The sequence below is a fragment of the Oryctolagus cuniculus genome, chromosome 1 (assembly GCF_051225735.1).
Source record: "Oryctolagus cuniculus isolate XC-2025 breed Fujian yellow rabbit chromosome 1, ASM5122573v1, whole genome shotgun sequence".
Classification (NCBI taxonomy): Eukaryota; Metazoa; Chordata; class Mammalia; order Lagomorpha; family Leporidae; genus Oryctolagus; species Oryctolagus cuniculus.
In genome coordinates, this window is record NC_142867.1 from 228436496 (window position 1) to 228452434 (window position 15939).

The 15939-nt window shown below is 61.0% G+C and overlaps 1 protein-coding gene across 1 annotated transcript in view; it reads left to right on the top strand.

Moving 5' to 3' along the window:
* Positions 1–451: 451 nt before the first annotated feature.
* NEK6 (NIMA related kinase 6) overlaps positions 452–15939 on the top strand; it is a 70622-nt gene continuing 55134 nt past the window's right edge. Inside the window, exon 1 of the mRNA XM_070056690.2 lies at positions 452–635. The gene's annotated coding sequence lies outside the window, so the exon portion shown is untranslated. The remainder of the gene's footprint in view (positions 636–15939) is intronic.

Consider the following 15939-nt stretch of genomic DNA (forward strand, 5'->3'; position numbering starts at 1 on the left):
CTTTACAACTTCCAGAAACTTCTGCACCTTCGCTCTTGCCGGTCCACAGGAAGTGGAGGGCAGAGCGCGGGGCCTTGGCCACCTGGGGATACCCTCGGAGCCTACTGCAGCGACGCCGGTGGACGGGCCGATTTCAGTCCGACCAGGGCTGTGACGCGGGGGAGGGGCCCGCGGATGGGGGCTGCAGACCCTCGCAAAAGCAGTGCAGCGCGAGAGTAGGGGGCCGGGTACCGGCCGTGACGTGCAGGGGGGCGTCCGGGCCTCAGTCTCCCCGACTCTGAAATGGGGCGGGGGTCCTCTGCCGACCGGGTCACTCGCTGCTACCGTCCCCAGGACTCGGCGCAGCGGAAGGGCCTGGGGCGGGGAGGGCGCAGCCGGGCGCCCCCCGGAGCCTGCGTGGCGGCAGCGCGCACGAGCGCAGGGGGCGGCGCGGCCCCGTGGCGGGGAGGGGCGGGAGCGCGCGCGGGCCCGCGCAGGCGGCGGCGGAAACCGGCGGACGAGTGAGCGAGTGAGCGAGCGAGCGGCCGGCCGCGGCGCCGCCAACTCGTGCGGGACCCAGCGCTCCGGCCGCCGCCCGCCCGCCGGCCGGTCCGCGCGCCGGTCCTCCCGCGGCAGCCGAGCCCGCCCGCGCGCCGGTGAGTGGTTCTGGGGCCGGGCCCGGCCGGGATCCGGGCCCGCGCGGGTCGGGGAGGGGGCGGGGGCCGCGCCGTGGGGCCGCGCCCCCCCTCCGAGCCGCGCCGAGTGGGGCGCGTGCGCGCGCGCGCACGTCCGGGGCCGCGCGTGTGCGTGGCGGGGCGGCGGGCGTGCGTCTGGAGCGCGTCCGCGGGCACCTCCGGGCGAGGGGCCGGCCGAGGCTTGAGGGTGAGGGCTGTGGGGAAGTGGCCCGGTGGCCGGGCGTCCGTTCGCCGCCTGTTCACGAGGGCCCGGGAGCGTGCGTGGGTCGCGGGGAGTGTTAAGTGCGCCCACGTGTGTGAGTGTTCGCGAGTGTGGTGCACGTGTGTGAGCCTGTGAAGGCGACCGTGTGCCTGCGGGGCTGCGGACGTGTTTGTCCCGCAGGCTGAGCCCCCACCCCGGGCCTGTGCGTGTGACCGGCCCGCTCCTGGCCCCACAGCGGGGGAGGGGACCTGGAGAGGAGCGGCGCTTGGTGGGCACCGGCTGGGTGCTGAGGAAGAGGCCAGAGAAGGGACCTGCAGAGCCTGTGGGGTCTGGCGCGGGGGAGGCCCTGGTGGCCGGACCCTCCGCACCCCCCCCCCCCCCCGCCCCGGGCTGGGCTGCTCTGGGGGCCAGCGGGACAGGCCCCTTGAAGACCTGTGTTTTCCTAAACACTGGGTTCTCTGCTTTGTCCTCGCATTCTGCAGCCGGGCGTATTTGAACCCTTTCCCCCTGTCTTGGGGGCGAGGGGGGAGGGGCCTGACCCTGCGGAGACCAGAGGTCGGGAGACCCTTGTCTGTGCAGCAGGCCGCCTGCCCTGCCCAGCACACAGACGTCGGGCTGGCGCCGAGGGTGAGCCCCCACGACCCTCGCACGTGGATCCCCGCCACCTGGGATGCCATCTCCCGAGGTCCGCCTTGGCGGTGTTGACTGGCAGGCCTTTGGGTGCTTTGTCAGTGAAAATCTTTGCATTCAGGCAAACTTGAGAAACTGCGCTGGGTTTTCGGAACCCGCTTGCCTTTCCGAGGGGAAAATGTCGTCCTGGAGTTGGTGGTTGTGCAGGGGACCTGGAGGTTGGTTTCAAGACCGTGTCGCTCATGGGAGAAGAATTTCATTGAAAGGGACACAGAGCCGTGGGAGCAGCTCCTGGCGGCAGGCAGCTTACCGAGTGAACTTTGGACGTCTTCTTGTAGCAAACAAAACCTGGAAGGAAGCAAAAAAAGACCCACATTCCTTTTCTTTTTGTCCCGAAAATTGAAAAAAAAAAAAAAAAAAAAAAACCGAAAACACCTTCTGGGTTTGTTGGAAGCACAGCCCTCCCCCAACCCGTCAAGGCCAGGCCCTCCCTGGATCCCCCACCCCCAAATAAAATAGGCCTGTGGGGAGCCTTGGGATGAGTCACTCCCTGGCAGGGAAGCCCATGGGCAAACATTTGGGAAGCTTCTCGCCTGACTTCCCAGAAGAAAAGGCCCAGGATTGAAAACGGACCCTGCGGTTTGTCAGCCTCTGCCGTCCCGTCTGCTTCGGAAATGACTAAAAAGCCCTCCCGGTCTCCACAAAGTAAAGGCACAGACTTCACGAGTGGCCCAGGTTGCTCTGCACCGAGAGCCCTTCAAGGTTTCCAAAACTGGAGCTCCCGGCTTTCCCAGGTGCCAGTCTCTGGTGGGGCCGAGGACGAGAGGGGGAGGGGAGGGGGGGAAGTCAGGTGTGTCCAGAGCCCCTGCTCCGGGCCAGGAACTGTTCTAGGGATCTCCAGTCTGCTCAGCAGTCACGGGCTGCAGACGTTGGCTTTGGTTTTCTGCACAAGGAAACTGAGGCACCCCGGGCCAGCCGACACGCGGACCAGCCGACACGCGGGCCAGCCGACGGGGTCGCGGAGCAATCCCGCCGTCTGGCTGGCTTGGCACCCTTTCTCCCCGTTGTTCCTGGGATGTGACATTTGACTTCCTAAGGCGCACGCGCTGCGAGCAGAGTCCTTTGATTTTTATGTTTCTCTGATAGTAGAGAGAGAAAGGGAGAGTGCTCCCGTCTGCTTGTTCACTTTCCCAAATGCCTGCCATGGCCAGGGCTGAAGCTGGGAGCTGGGCGCAGGATGGAGGGTTTCCCACGTGGGTGGCAGGCACCCAATCACTGAGCCATCACCACTGCCTCCCAGGGTCTGTGTTGGCAGGAAGCTGGAGTCAGAAACCAGAGCCGGGTGTGGAACCGACGTGGGATGCAGGCGTCCTAGCCCTGGGCGGAACGCCTGCCCCGGTGCTGAGCGCATTAACACGCATCCTCTGGTTTACGTCTCGCCATGAGACAGGTTATTTTCTCTGTTCTACAGATGAGAAACTGAGAGATGAGCAGACTTGATTATGTGACCGTAGCAGGCAGGACGCGAAAGCTTCGTGCCTTGTCTTGGCCGCGTCCACTCCCCAGCACTGAGACGGGAGCTGTTGTGTTGCCTGTTTTATGGATGGGGAGGAGGGGCGCAAGACGGTGTGCTCGTGTGTGGTAGACCTTGGATTGGAACTTGCGCTTGGGTGAGCAGAGCCCACAGTCTTGCCTCTGAACTTGGAAAGTGGCCGTCGCCGCTGACTCTGTGCCTGGCCCGGTCCGAAGGTTCATCCTTGTTGTCCTGATTTTACGGAGGAAGACAATGACTCAGGAGGTTCAGAAACTTGGGCAAGGATCAGAACCTGGCAAATGGCAAAGTCGGGATTCAAACCCACAGCTCTGAGTCCAGAGCCCAAGTTCTTACCCTTCAGCCACGCCCGGCTGCCTTTGCTGCACTTTCTCCTCTTGCAGGCTGCTAAGCCAAGTGGGTTAGGTCAGACCGGACTCCTGCAGGGCTGGGCCGCTCTGCTGGCCACCAGAGACAGACAGGACCGCCATTCACATTTTTTCTGTCCTTTCCAAATGCCAAGGATCGGTTGCATAAGGGAAGTGTCGAAACAGTCGTCGAAAAGAATGTTTCCTTCCTCTTCACGGATTGGACCAAGAAAGGGAGTTAGAGGGCGGAAGGCAGGGGACCCTGGTGACTCATCCAGGATTAGACCGAGGCTGGCACCGTCAGGCCTGTGTGGGGACCAGGCAGGGGCACTGCCCCAGGAAGAGCCCAGGTCCCGTTCCCTCGTGATGGCAAGTGCCCTGCACTTATCCTTTGTCATCCCAGTCCCCCTGTCCATTTCCCTCTCTGTCGTGGTTTTACTACACTGCACTTGAAAGGGATGTTGTGTGCGGGGACCTGCGTGGTCTGGGCTGAGTACGCCCCTCCAAGCGTCCTTTGGTGTTGAAAGGAAAAAGCGTTTCTCTCCCTTCCATGTTCTGCAAATTGATGAACATTTGCAAATTGCTTCGAGATGCGTTAATTGAAGGTGTGAAAGAATAGATCTTGTGCAAAGACTCAGCCACATTTCTGGCATTGATGGATTTCTCTCCCGTCTGGCCCGTGATTTGGGGAGATAAAAATAGTCCTTGTTTCCACATTTTTATCTTTTTTTTTTTTTGCTGACGTCATTCTTAGGAAGCCATGTGCCCATCAGCCTGGAACTCGGAGCCCTGGGAAGCCAGGGTGTTCTTGGAGTGAGGGGGTCTGGAGTGGTCTGGGGACACGCTGGGTGTCTTTGAAATGAGCAGGCAGTCAGTGGCCAGACGTGGCCACAGTCTAGAAGCAGACTGTTGAGGGTGTTTTGGTATTTGGCCATCTTCTCATTTCTGACTCTTGGGAAATAACAAGATAGCTTTGGGGGAAAATATTAGTTTAAAAAAAAAAATGAGGCCTGCAACGCCACCCACCCCCATCTGAGTTGGGTGACACACACACACACATACACACACACTCCCTTCCCTTGGCCAAACCTGAATTAAAACCAAGCGCTTTCTGAGACTCTGGGTCCAGACGGAGGAGTTGGGACAAATCAGTTGATGGTGTAATTTCCTGTGACATTCGCGCTGAGAACTTGAACTTGGAGTGTGATCTAGCATTTTGACATCCCTCTCTCTAATAGGACTCATTTGTGGGGAAACAGACCCACATACACACAGGCTGCCCCGTTGTCTCCAGTTCTGGATTTTTCCACAGACGACTGCTCCGGGTGGTCTGGTGGCAAAGACGCCGAACTCCTAGCCAAGCCTTCTTGGCTTCCCCTGGCAAGATTGTGGCACCCCCTAAGCCCTCCTGGCCACTGCCCCTGTCGCTGGGCGTGGGAGGGGGCCTGAGTCTGAAATGTGTTCCCCCGGAGCTGCTCTTTTCCTTCTCATAGCCGTGTGCACGGTGGTGACCTCACAGAAGAGAAAAAAGGCGCTTTATGTAGGAATTCCATAGAGTGTGAAGGAATCCAGGGGAGGGAGGTTGCCACCAGGAGCCTGCCTGTTCCCAAATTGCTTAACCCTCACGCTTCTGGCATTAGGCTGGTGGAGGGGCTTGTCTTTGACCCCCGAGGCCCAGGAATGCCTCCCCACGTCCCGAGCTGTGGACCAGGCTACTAGGATTCATCCTGGGCCACACTTTCTGCAGACGAGCAGGCACTGAAGTCTGTCCACGACGCCTTTGTCCATGGCCCTCTCTCTTGTTCTTTGTCCTGGGGGCTGCTGGGGAGAGACCTGCAGAGGGGGGGAATTACCTTACAAAGCAGCTGCAAGCCCTGACCAGCCCCAGCTGCCCACGAGGACCACAGCGGGCCCACAGCCCTGGGAGGGGTGGCGGGGTGATTTGTTGGGGGCATCTGCAGTGAGCCGACCTCTCGCCAGCTAGCCCCTACTGCCTGTCTAACAGCAGGGGAACAGAGGCCCAGGGAGGCAAAGGCACTCGCCCGCTGTCGCACCAAGAGTTCCAGCTTTGGCACCGGCGCTCCGCCCCATCCCAGTCCTGCCCTTCTGGCGCGGGTAGTTGGCTGCTGTCAGCCTCGGCTGGGTGGAAGGCTGGATGGATGACTGCTGACCTCACGAGGTCTGGGAAGGGAGCTAGTGAGACCCCCCGGGGTTCTCGCCAGGCGCTCAGCACGTGGGCCGCACCGCCCATGCAGAACGGCTCAATGACTAAGGGCCTGTGGGGACAGCTCGGCCAGGCAGGCTGCTTCCCTGTGCCACTGAAGCCACTAAGACACTTCGCTGTGACTGCGACCCCCAGACGGTGGGGGTGGAGACAGCAGCAGTTGGGAAAGGGGCAGGGTTTCAAAATGGGATGGGGGGCTTGGGACAATGTTCGGGCATCAGCTCTCAGCTTCTTCCTCACCCAGCTGCACAGGGATGCATGGGAGCCTGTGTGTCCTTGGTGTGGGGTTGGCAGTGTGCTTTGGCACAGGGCAGACGCTGGGGCAGCAGGCAGGCCCTCTCCCTGGGCCTGTGGGAGGCCATGTGGTACTCCGGGGGTCCCTCCAACTGGCTTGTCTCCAGCATCCTCTGGAGGCGCTCCTAAAGGAGCCTGCCTGCTCTTCCCACCTGGGCCCGCCTTGGCTGGTGTGCTGAGAGGGCATCAGGCTCTGGACGCCCACTGCCTGGTCACGTGGCTTCCCAGAGGCCCAGCCTCCACTTCCTCATCTGTGAAACGGGCCAGGAAGTAGGCTCCAACCCCCGTTTGAGGTAATTTGCCTTAGAAAGCCAAATCCTGGGGGGGCTGCATTGTAGAACCGCAGATTTTCCCACGGGCTGCCATGCCGGCGTCCCTGTGTGAGTCCCGCCTGCTCCAGTTCCAGTCCCACTCCCTGCTAATGTGCCTGGGAAAACAGCGGAAGATGGTCCAAGTCCCTGGGCCCCTGCACCCTCGTGGGAGGCCCTGGAAGAAACTCCTGGCTTCAGCCTGGCCCAGCCCTGTCTGTTGGTGGCCATTTGGGGAGTGAAATAGTGGCTGGAAATGTGTGTCTGTGTGTGTGTCTGTAACTCTGCCTTTGAAACAAATAAATTTATTTATTTATTTAATTAATTAATTTATTTATTTATTTTTGGACAGACAGAGTGGACAGTGTGAGAGAGAGAGACAGAAAGAAAGGTCTTCCTTTGCCGTTGGTTCACCCTCCAATGGCTGCCATGGCCGGTGCGCTGCAGCCGGCGCACCGCGCTGATCCGATGGCAGGAGCCAGGTACTTATCCTGGTCTCCCATGGGGTGCAGGGCCCAAGTACTTGGGCCATCCTCCACTGCACTTCCTGGCCACAGCAGAGAGCTGGCCTGGAAGAGGGGCAACTGGGACAGAATCCGGCGCCCCGACCGGGACTAGAACCTGGTGTGCCGGCGCCGCAAGGCGGAGAATTAGCCTAGTGAGCCGTGGTGCCGGCTGAAACAAATAAATCTTTAAAAGGAAAAAAAAAAGAAATCCAACTCTGGGAAAAGAGGTCCCTGGGTCACGGCTCCCCAAATAGCCCCTCCATATCGGGTGGGGTGGGAGCTCCAGGAGCAGCAGGCCCAGAGCTCCCAGCGCCTTGTCCCAGGAGGAGACTGAGGCAGACCTGGGTGAGGCAGGAGGGGGAGCAGCTGCCTGGTGGCTGTGGCCCCCTTTTGGGCGATGGAAATGTCTGGGGCTGGATAAAGGTGGTGACCGCACCGCATCGTGAGTGACTGATGGCCACCGAGTCACTCCCCTTTAAAGTGGTTCATTTTATATTCCGTGAAAAGCACACATACAAACAGCAGAGCCATGACACTTCAAGAGAGGTAAGAAAGAAGAGCAAGAAGGTTCTCCCATGCTGCAGGTGGGGCCACGGCCCAGAGAGAAGCCATGACGAGTCCGAGGTGTCCCGCACGGTCCAGGCTGCTCTGCGGCTGTCCTGACCCTCGGGCCCAGGGGTCGAGGTGCTGGGTGTGGACCGTAGACAGCCAGGGTTGTTGCCCAAACCCAGAGTGTCCACTGTCACAGGGGAGTGGACCACACATGCCACGCATCAGGAGATGTGTCCCAGGGTTCTGGGCCGGGGACCTCTGCCTGCCGCAGCCCCTGGCCTCTCACCGAGGAGCGGAAACTGCGTCCCAAGCCTTGTGCTGGGGAGCAGTTTGTGGGAGACATTTTTTTTTTTTTTGACAGACAGAGTGGACAGTGAGAGAGAGAGACAGAGAGAAAGGTCTTCCTTTGCCGTTGGTTCACCCTCCAATGGCCGCCGCGGCCGGTGCGCTGCTTCCGGCGCACCGCGCTGATCCGATGGCAGGAGCCAGGAGCCAGGTGCTTTTCCTGGTCTCCCATGGGGTGCAGGGTCCAAGCACCTGGGCCATCCTCCACTGCACTCCCTGGCCACAGCAGAGGGCTGGCCTGGAAGAGGGGCAACTGGGACAGAATCCGGCGCCCCAACCGGGACTAGAACCCGGTGTGCCGGCGCCGCTAGGCGGAGGATTAGCCTAGTGAGCCGCGGCGCCGGCCCTGTGGGAGACATTTACCCAGAGGGGTTGTGGGGTTCACCAAGGGCCTGAGAGGACTGGGGTGAAGGCTGGTGGTGGTCTGGGGAGGCCAGAAGCTTCCCCTGCCTCCCTGGCCTTCAGTCCCTCCTGGCAGGTCCTCAGTGCCAGCTCCTTGTCATTGTCACCTTCCAGGCTGGCTTTTCCTGCGGATGAACCGCTGCGTCTTCCCAGCCGCCCTGTGCCGCGGGTGTCAGCGAGCCCTCGTTCTAGACGAGGAAACCGAGACACACAGAGGTTGTGTTGCGTGGGTGCTGTGAGGGAGCCTGCGGCGCGGGGTCCCGTCGGCAGAGCCGGGAAGAGTCCATTCCCTGGCGGCTGTGAGCCCATGGCCTCCTGGGCCTCTGGAAGGGGCAGCAGGTGCCCCAGTCGGCGCAGGGTTCGCAGTCCAGGGTGGTCTGAGGCACAGCTCTACCCTCAGTGCCCACACTGTGCCTGTGCCTGGCACATGGTGGGCCCTCAGTTCCTGTTGCTGAATGGATGGGACGTTCTAAGTGGGTGAGCTGCAGGGTTCCTAGGGCTGTTTCCATGGGCTTCATGAATCCATTATGCTGGCTGCAGGGGCCTGTCCTGCCCTCCCAGTGGGCAGTGAAGGCTGACTGGTGCCCAGCTGAGCTCCGTGGAGATGTGGGTTCCCAGGGAAAGGGCTCATCCTTGAATTCCTCCGAGCCCCGGAGAAGCATCCCTGATCCCGAGTTCTCAGCTCTCAAACGCTCCAAGAGCCAAAGCTTTTTGAGTGTCATGCTGTCATGTTGGCTCTCAGGAACTTGCGGATTTTGGAACATTTTGGATTTGGCTTTAAAAAAAAAAAAAAGATTTATTTATTTATTTGAAAGGCAGAGTTGTAGAGAGAGAGAGAGAGAGATCTTCATCAGCTGTTCCACTGCCCAAATGGCCGTGATGATCAGGACTGGGCCAGGCCGAAGCCAGGAGCCAGGAACTCCGTCCAGGTTTTCTACGTGGGTGGCAGGGACCCAGATACTTGGGTCATCTCTGCTGCTTTCCCAGGCACATTCGTAGGGAGCTAGAGGGAGGCAGAGCGGCTGGGACTTGGGGCTCTGATGTGGGATACCGGCGTCGCCTGCCCCACCGTGAGTGGATTTTTTGCACCAAAATAAACATATCTTTGAATTCCATTTTCCCACTCATGTTTTACAAAACACTCCAAAAATCCAGGTCATCTCTGGTCCTCAGCGTTTCAGATAGGGATGCTCAGCCCGCAGACCTGAACCCACAGGGCCTGTGGGTCCCCGAGTCGCAGGCTCTGCAGCGGCTGTGTGTCCGGGAGGCTGTGGGTTCGACGGGCGGGTGCCGTGTTTCCAAGCTGCCATCCCTGTCGAGCGTGCTTGTGTGTTTGGAGGGACCATCTGCGGGGGGCCGCTCACAGAAGGGCATCCCTGCCTAAGCCACTTCTGGGCACAGACATCGCTGCTTGGCCGGCGAGCAGGATCCCAGATTCCAGTGTGCCCTACAGAGCGGGGAGCCCAGCAGTGAACAGGGAGATGACTCCCCAGCTGGTGTGGCCTCAGTGGCCACCAGGGTGGCGTCCAGCCGGGCAGGGTCCCTGGGCAGCATGTGGTAGACAGATAGGGAGCTGCGGCGGGCAGCCCACCCTGAGGGTTTGGCAGGCCCAGCCGCGTCTGGCTGGGTTTGGTTACACCAGGCCCGCCTGACTCAGAGTGTGTGCATTTCCTTTGTTCGTCTCCGCCGGGAATTTTCGTGGCCTTTGTGTTTGCTTTAAATGCCAGCCTCCTCAGCCAGTCCAAGAGGAAGTGAGGACAGGATTTTTGTCCGTGCAGAGGCTGGGGACAGGGGTGGGGACTACCTGCTCTGGGAGCCAGACTGGTGGTGACAGCGTGGCATTTGGGAGACCTAGGTTAGTCCTTGTCTAAGGGGTGCTGGGCACTGGGTGCTGCGCGCTCCCCGGGGCCGGGCCCTGGGGTCACCGGCGTGAATAAGACTCACGTCTGGCTCTCACCTTGCTCTCGGCTGAGGGGCACCGGCCCCACCTCGCTGGGAGACAGCGAAGGCGACACTGCTGCTCGCCACCACCAGCTCTCCCCTGCACGCACTTGGCGGTGTCTCGCACGTGCTGTTCACACGCTGATGGGGAGCTCCAGGGAGGGCCATGGTCCACAGAGGGTTTCAGTGCGGTCTGCAAGGCGCTGTCTGGGCGCTAGCGAGTGAGAAGCTCCTGGAGGCTCGAGTGGCTTGGGGGGACACCCCTGACATGGCCCGTGCTGAAAATGCCGGGACAGATGGTCCCCGTGAGGTGCGACTGTCAGCGATGCAGGTATTTAGTTACCCAGAAAATCGCCTTCCTGCCCTCCAAGGGTCACTGCCCGGCTTTTCTTTCTCCGGGGACGGCTTTGCACAGGGCAGGGAGGGAGCCAGCCGTGGTCCCTCGTTCACTCACTAGCTAATTAAGGGGTTTGCCTGCCCACACCGTGTACTCCTCCAGTTGCTGTGCATCCTGGCACTGTTCGCTGGTTGCACTTCTGTGCCTGGCCTGGCGCCGGCCTCTGTGGATAGCCTGAAAAGTCGAGCAGGTGTCACTGAATCCCTCTGTGTGCCACCTGCGGGGTGCCGAGGGCCATGAGCGAGTTCCTTCTTCTCCCTGGGGATGGTTACGGAGCACCTGGCTTCCTGCAGACCGCTGGACATGCAGGATGCAGATGACACAGCCCGGGTGTCGGTCTCAGCCCTGTGGTGGGTGCCATGCAGCTGGTCAGCCCCCGTGCCTGGGCCATAGGCTGATGTCCCAGGAAGGACCCAGAAGCAATCCAGATGCCCCAGCCACCAGCGTGAGAACAAGGCACCCCCCCCCCCACATACACACACGTCACATCCCCGCCACCCAGCATTCTGAGACAGAATGTGAGATCTCGTGGTTGGCTAAATACATAAATATTTTATGTCTCGATATTCTGAAAACGAAGCCCAAATGCACAGAACTGCAGCACATCAGTGCTATAGATCATGTGTTACAATAATCCGATGACATGTTGTTTAAATATTTATAGACTGATGTGACATGACAATGGGGGGAGAGAGGCAGCTTGGAGCAGATGCTGGAGAGGAGGGGCGGATCCGCGCCGGCCCAACACGTTGCACGCCGTGCGGGGCTCTCTGAGTTGAGGCTCTGAGGCTTCCTGCCGGCGGCAGTGGCTGGCAGTTATTGAGCGCCTGCTGTGTGCCGTACCCTTTGCTGGCGTCATTTCGTTGGCTCATCACAGCACACAGCAGCACTGGACTCTGAGTTGCACCTGGGAGTCTGAGCCCACAAGCCCTAAGCTCGTGAGCGGCCAGGCAGACCCCACTCTGCAGCCTAAGTGCTTCGTCACCGTGCCCTTCTGCCCGTCCGGGTGATGGTTGCATCAGCGAAGCCCCCCGCCCTTGACTGGGCAACCCTTGCCTGGTTCTAACTGCACTTCCTAAATCCCAGGAAGAGGAGGCGGCGTCCGTGTGGGATTGGAAACTGCGGGGTGGGGGTGGGGGTGCTGCCTGGGACACCCGTGTCCCGTACTGGAGTGCCAGTTTGATTCCTCACTACTCCGCTTCTGGTCTAGCCTCCTGCTGATGTGCTGGGAGTAGAGGATGGCTCGAGTACTTGGGTCCCTGCCACCCACGTGGGAGACCTGGATGGAGTTCCTGGCTCCTGGATTTGGCCAGGCCTAACCCCTGCTGTTGTAGGCATTTGGGGAATGAACCAGTGGATGGAAGATCTCTGTCTCTCCCTCCCTCTGTCACTCTGTCTTTTTTTTTTTTTTTTAAAGAAAGAAACCATAGGGAATATATATATGACCCAGCACAGTGAGCAGTGTGGGAGAGCCGCCGTAGTCTGGTGCTTGCACATAGTAGGTGCTCAGGAAGTGCTGGTTCCCGCCCTGCCCCCTTCCTTTTGTGGTCAGTTGTTCCTTTTGCAGTTGTTCAGGGAGTTCAGTGCAGGGTGGGCCCGTGCGAGTGTCCACATCCCCAGGCCTCTGTCAGCCTCACCCTGTCCCTGCAGTCCTGAGCTGGCCCCGCCAGGACTCTCAGACATGACAGCCCACTGACCAGCAGGCCAGCGAGGTCAGTCAGGGTGGCCCCAGGACCCACTCCAGCGCCTCTGCCTTGGGGGACCCCCTGGCCGCACCCCTCAGTCCTCCCGTTTTGTTCTGGCTCTGCATCCCGTGAGGTCCTGCAAGCCAAGAGCCTGGAGAGGCTGATTGTCACCTCCCCGGCACCAGCGACAGGGCCTGGCCCCAGGGGAGAGGAGCCCTTTGCACAGTGATGGCCTGAGACCCGCGATGTCTGCCAGTTCTGCAGAGGCTTTGGGGTGTCCCCCGGGTCCCCTCTGGTGAGAGGGGGTCCTGCATGTGGAAAACAAGGCCACGTGACTTGTGGGCCCCGGTGTGAACTGCAACCGCAGGTCCCGGGTTCGAAATCGGAAAACTGCCTTCTCTGCGGTCTCCGCCCTGTGCTGATGCGCGAGCTTTGCTGTTTGTGTCGCGCTCCCTCGGGCACAGGGCACCCTCGCAGGAGCCCCGACCGCGCAGTGGGCCGGAGGCGGGGACAGCTGGGCACCTGTCCTGGGAGGCGGGACCACACCGGAGCTGAGGTTCCAGGCCCCCCGCGCATGCTCCACCGTCCCTCAGCGTTCAGCTCCCAGCCACGGATTCAAGGGGCGCATTAGGAACGTCCAGACGGAACCCCAAGCTCGCAGCGCCCTTCTGAAGGCAGGCCAGGGTGGCTGCTCTGCTCCCTTGGACGTGCAGCCAGCCCCGATGGGAGGGGCCCCTCCCCCATGCGCGCACTTTGGCCGGAGCCAGGGCCCTGGTATCAGGTCTTTGCCGCGGGCGGGGCCCCTGCTTACTTGAAGGGAGGGCCTGCTGTTCAGCAGTGGCTGAGGCCTGGGCCTGGGGTGCCGTGGTCAGTCGGCCAGCAGGTCTCCTTTCTTCCCCTGACCTCCCGTGCAGCCTGTGCTGTGGGTGGCCCTCCCTCATCAGCCCCTCCCATCACGGCTGGGTATTATGGCATCGACACTGCTGTCCTCTCTGACTTCCTGTCTTTGAGTGACAAGGGTCAGAGATCCGCTTGCCCAGGCAGAGCGCCAAGCAGGTGGTGCCCCGAGACCAGAGCGGGCAGAGTGCTCAGATGCCACCAGCCGCCCACGCTGTTCCCAGCCCTTCCCAGCCCTGAAATTGGGGAACCGGCAGCCGTGGGGAGTGAGTGCCTGGCCATGCCCGGAAACCGGGAACAGCAGGGAACAGTTGCAGGCCCCGTTGATCCTCAGCACAGCTTGGGCTGACCCCACTTTTCAGATGAGGGTAACAGGCTCAGAGGAGGAAGCCCCTGTCCAAAGCCATAAGCCACGTGGTTTGGAAGCTGAGAGTTGGACACAGACCCTGCTCATCTCAGTGCCACTGCCCTGTACATCCCCAGACACCGCTGGGTGACCAGGCCCCGTGCCCCACTGTCCGCTGCGTGTGCGCGGGGGCAGGACGGGAGCGACCACAGCCGGACCGCAGCACTGCTGCCTGGCTCCTGCCTCTGAGCAGGTACCAGGGACACAGCTCTGCTTCTCTCTGGTGAGCGGCAGCCAACTCTGTGTCCCTTCCTCTTCTTTGTAAAGATTAATTCATTTGCTTAAGTCAGGGTTAGAGAGAGAGAGAGAGAGAGAGAGAGAGATCTCCCAGACATGGGTTTGCTATCCAAATGACTGAAATGACAGGGGCTGGGCAAGGCTGAAGCCAGGAGCCTGGAACTCCATCTAGGTCTCCCCTGTGGGTGCAGGGACCCCAGCACTTGGGCCGTCTTTTGTTGCTTTTCCAGGTCATTAGCAGGGAGCTGGATTGGAAGCGGAACAGCTGGGACTTGAGGCAGCGACTTAACCCACTGTGCTGCAGCGCCCACTCCCTTGGGGCCCTTCTTTTACCCCAAGATGGAGGAGGCAGGCAGCAGGGCCTGGCCAGACCTCTGTCTTTGGGCCGCTATCCCCTTGCTTGGCAGCCGAGGCAGGCATGGGTGGTGCTCACTTCCACCGGGCACAGGCACTCGGCGGTGGGTGACTGGTGTTGTGTGGGTAAGGACTGGCGCCTGGTTGCACCTGCGACTCCTGGGGGCCCGAGCTGCCCTCTCCCGGGGTCTACCTTCTCTGCTCCTGGTGGGTCTCCCTCGTGCCCAGGAGCCTTGCAGTGTGGGAAGACATGGTAAGGAGCATGGAGCCGGGCCCTGCTCAGTAACCAGCAGCGAGTCAGGGTTACTGGCCGCTAAGGGACGGGGCACGGGGCTCCCTCAGGCTCCCTCCTCCTCTCAGGGCGGGGGAGTTCACAGAATGTGAGGCCCCAGCCCTCCCAGGGGGCCCAGAGGTCCCAAGGTGTCTGAGCAAACGCTGCCCAGTGGCAATGTGGGGGTCTCTTCAGGCTCTGTCCAGAGTCACAGTGCTCGGTCCTACTGGCAGTGAGTTAAGCGGGGACCACCCTAGGCCAGGCGCCAGCCGTGTGTTGTCACACTGCTCCTCTTGGTGACCTTGTGTGGCAGATCCTGTTAGTTCCATTTGGCAGGTGAGGAAAGTGAGGCTGAGTGGCTTCCCCAAGGGCACACAGTAGGTCTGCAGGCATGCCAGGATTTGAACCCAGAGCCCACTCCTTGGATCACTCTCCTAGACAGCAGGAGAGCCTCAGGGTCTGCAGAGCCGCAGGTAGCGCTTGCATGAGCACCCACTGTGTGCTGCATGGTGCCGGGTGCAGCAGAGGAGGCAGAAACAGATTGTTGGCGTGCACATAGCTGGGGCAGGGAGCCTGCCCACACGCACTAGGACTACATTGACTCCTTTCTCCGGGCTGCCAGGTGGGGTGGGTGGGATTCACCTAGGGTTAGGGATGAGGACGCTGAGGCCGGGGCGCGGGGGTGTGGGGGGGTGGCACCATGGCTCGCCGAGGCCACACAGCCCTGGGTGATGCTAGCCACATCCCAGGGCTCTGTCTCCCTTAACCACCACTGTCTCGGCACCCGCTTCGGCCTCCAGCCTTCATTTTGCATTTGGACAAACCGAAGCCTAAAGAGCATCAAGCACCCTGACTAAACCGGAATGGGCGTGAGGACTTTGCAGGGCGATGGACACAGACGCCAGCCACCACGAGGGTGCCAGGGAGTGCGGCTGAGCAGAGACGACTGCGCAGCAGCCTTGACTGGGGGCCGGGCCACGCCCAGCTGGGGCCGCCGGTGACAGTGACAGCAGTAGGGTTGATGGCGTCTGGAGCAGACAAGCAGTTATAAGAGTGTTTTCGGGCCGTCCCTTCCACGGTCAGCCCACAGCCCCTCAGTGCGTGTCTGCAGAGTGGGGAGCTCGCACGTAGGCGGGAGGCAAGGCGGCTAAAGCCTCGGACGGTGGCCTCCTGGGTTTCCCTCCCATTTCCGGGGTTGCTGCGAGTGTAGAATGAGGCTTGTGCTGGCAAAAGCCCGATTTCAGCGAGTGCTGTGGCGGCTCTTGCAGCTCCCAACAAAGCCCCCAAGGAGGGTGCGTTTGGGCATCACGTGCCTCCCCCGGGGGCTGCTCCGCCTGCCCCGTCCACCCGGCGCAGGGTCCACTCTGTCTCGCTTCCTGTAATGGAATTGCCACAGTTGCTCCTGCAGCTCAGATTGGGCCCTTGCCACTACCCTGGGCACGAGGGCAGGACCGACCACCAGGCAGTTCTGCCTGCAGGGGAGGGGGAGGGGAGGAGCGGATGGTCCCTAGGGTGTTGAAGACCCTCAGACATGGAGGGAAGGGACCAGGGCTTGGGATGGCACCGTGCCTGACAGATGCAGAGAGGGCTCGTCACTTATGGGCGGCTGCCCTTGAGTCCAGGGGAGGGGCATGAGGGGCCCAGCATCTGCAGGGCATGCACGTGTGCCCAGTGTTGGGCTGGCCGCTTGGCGTGTGTCTTGGGGAGTAGGCGTC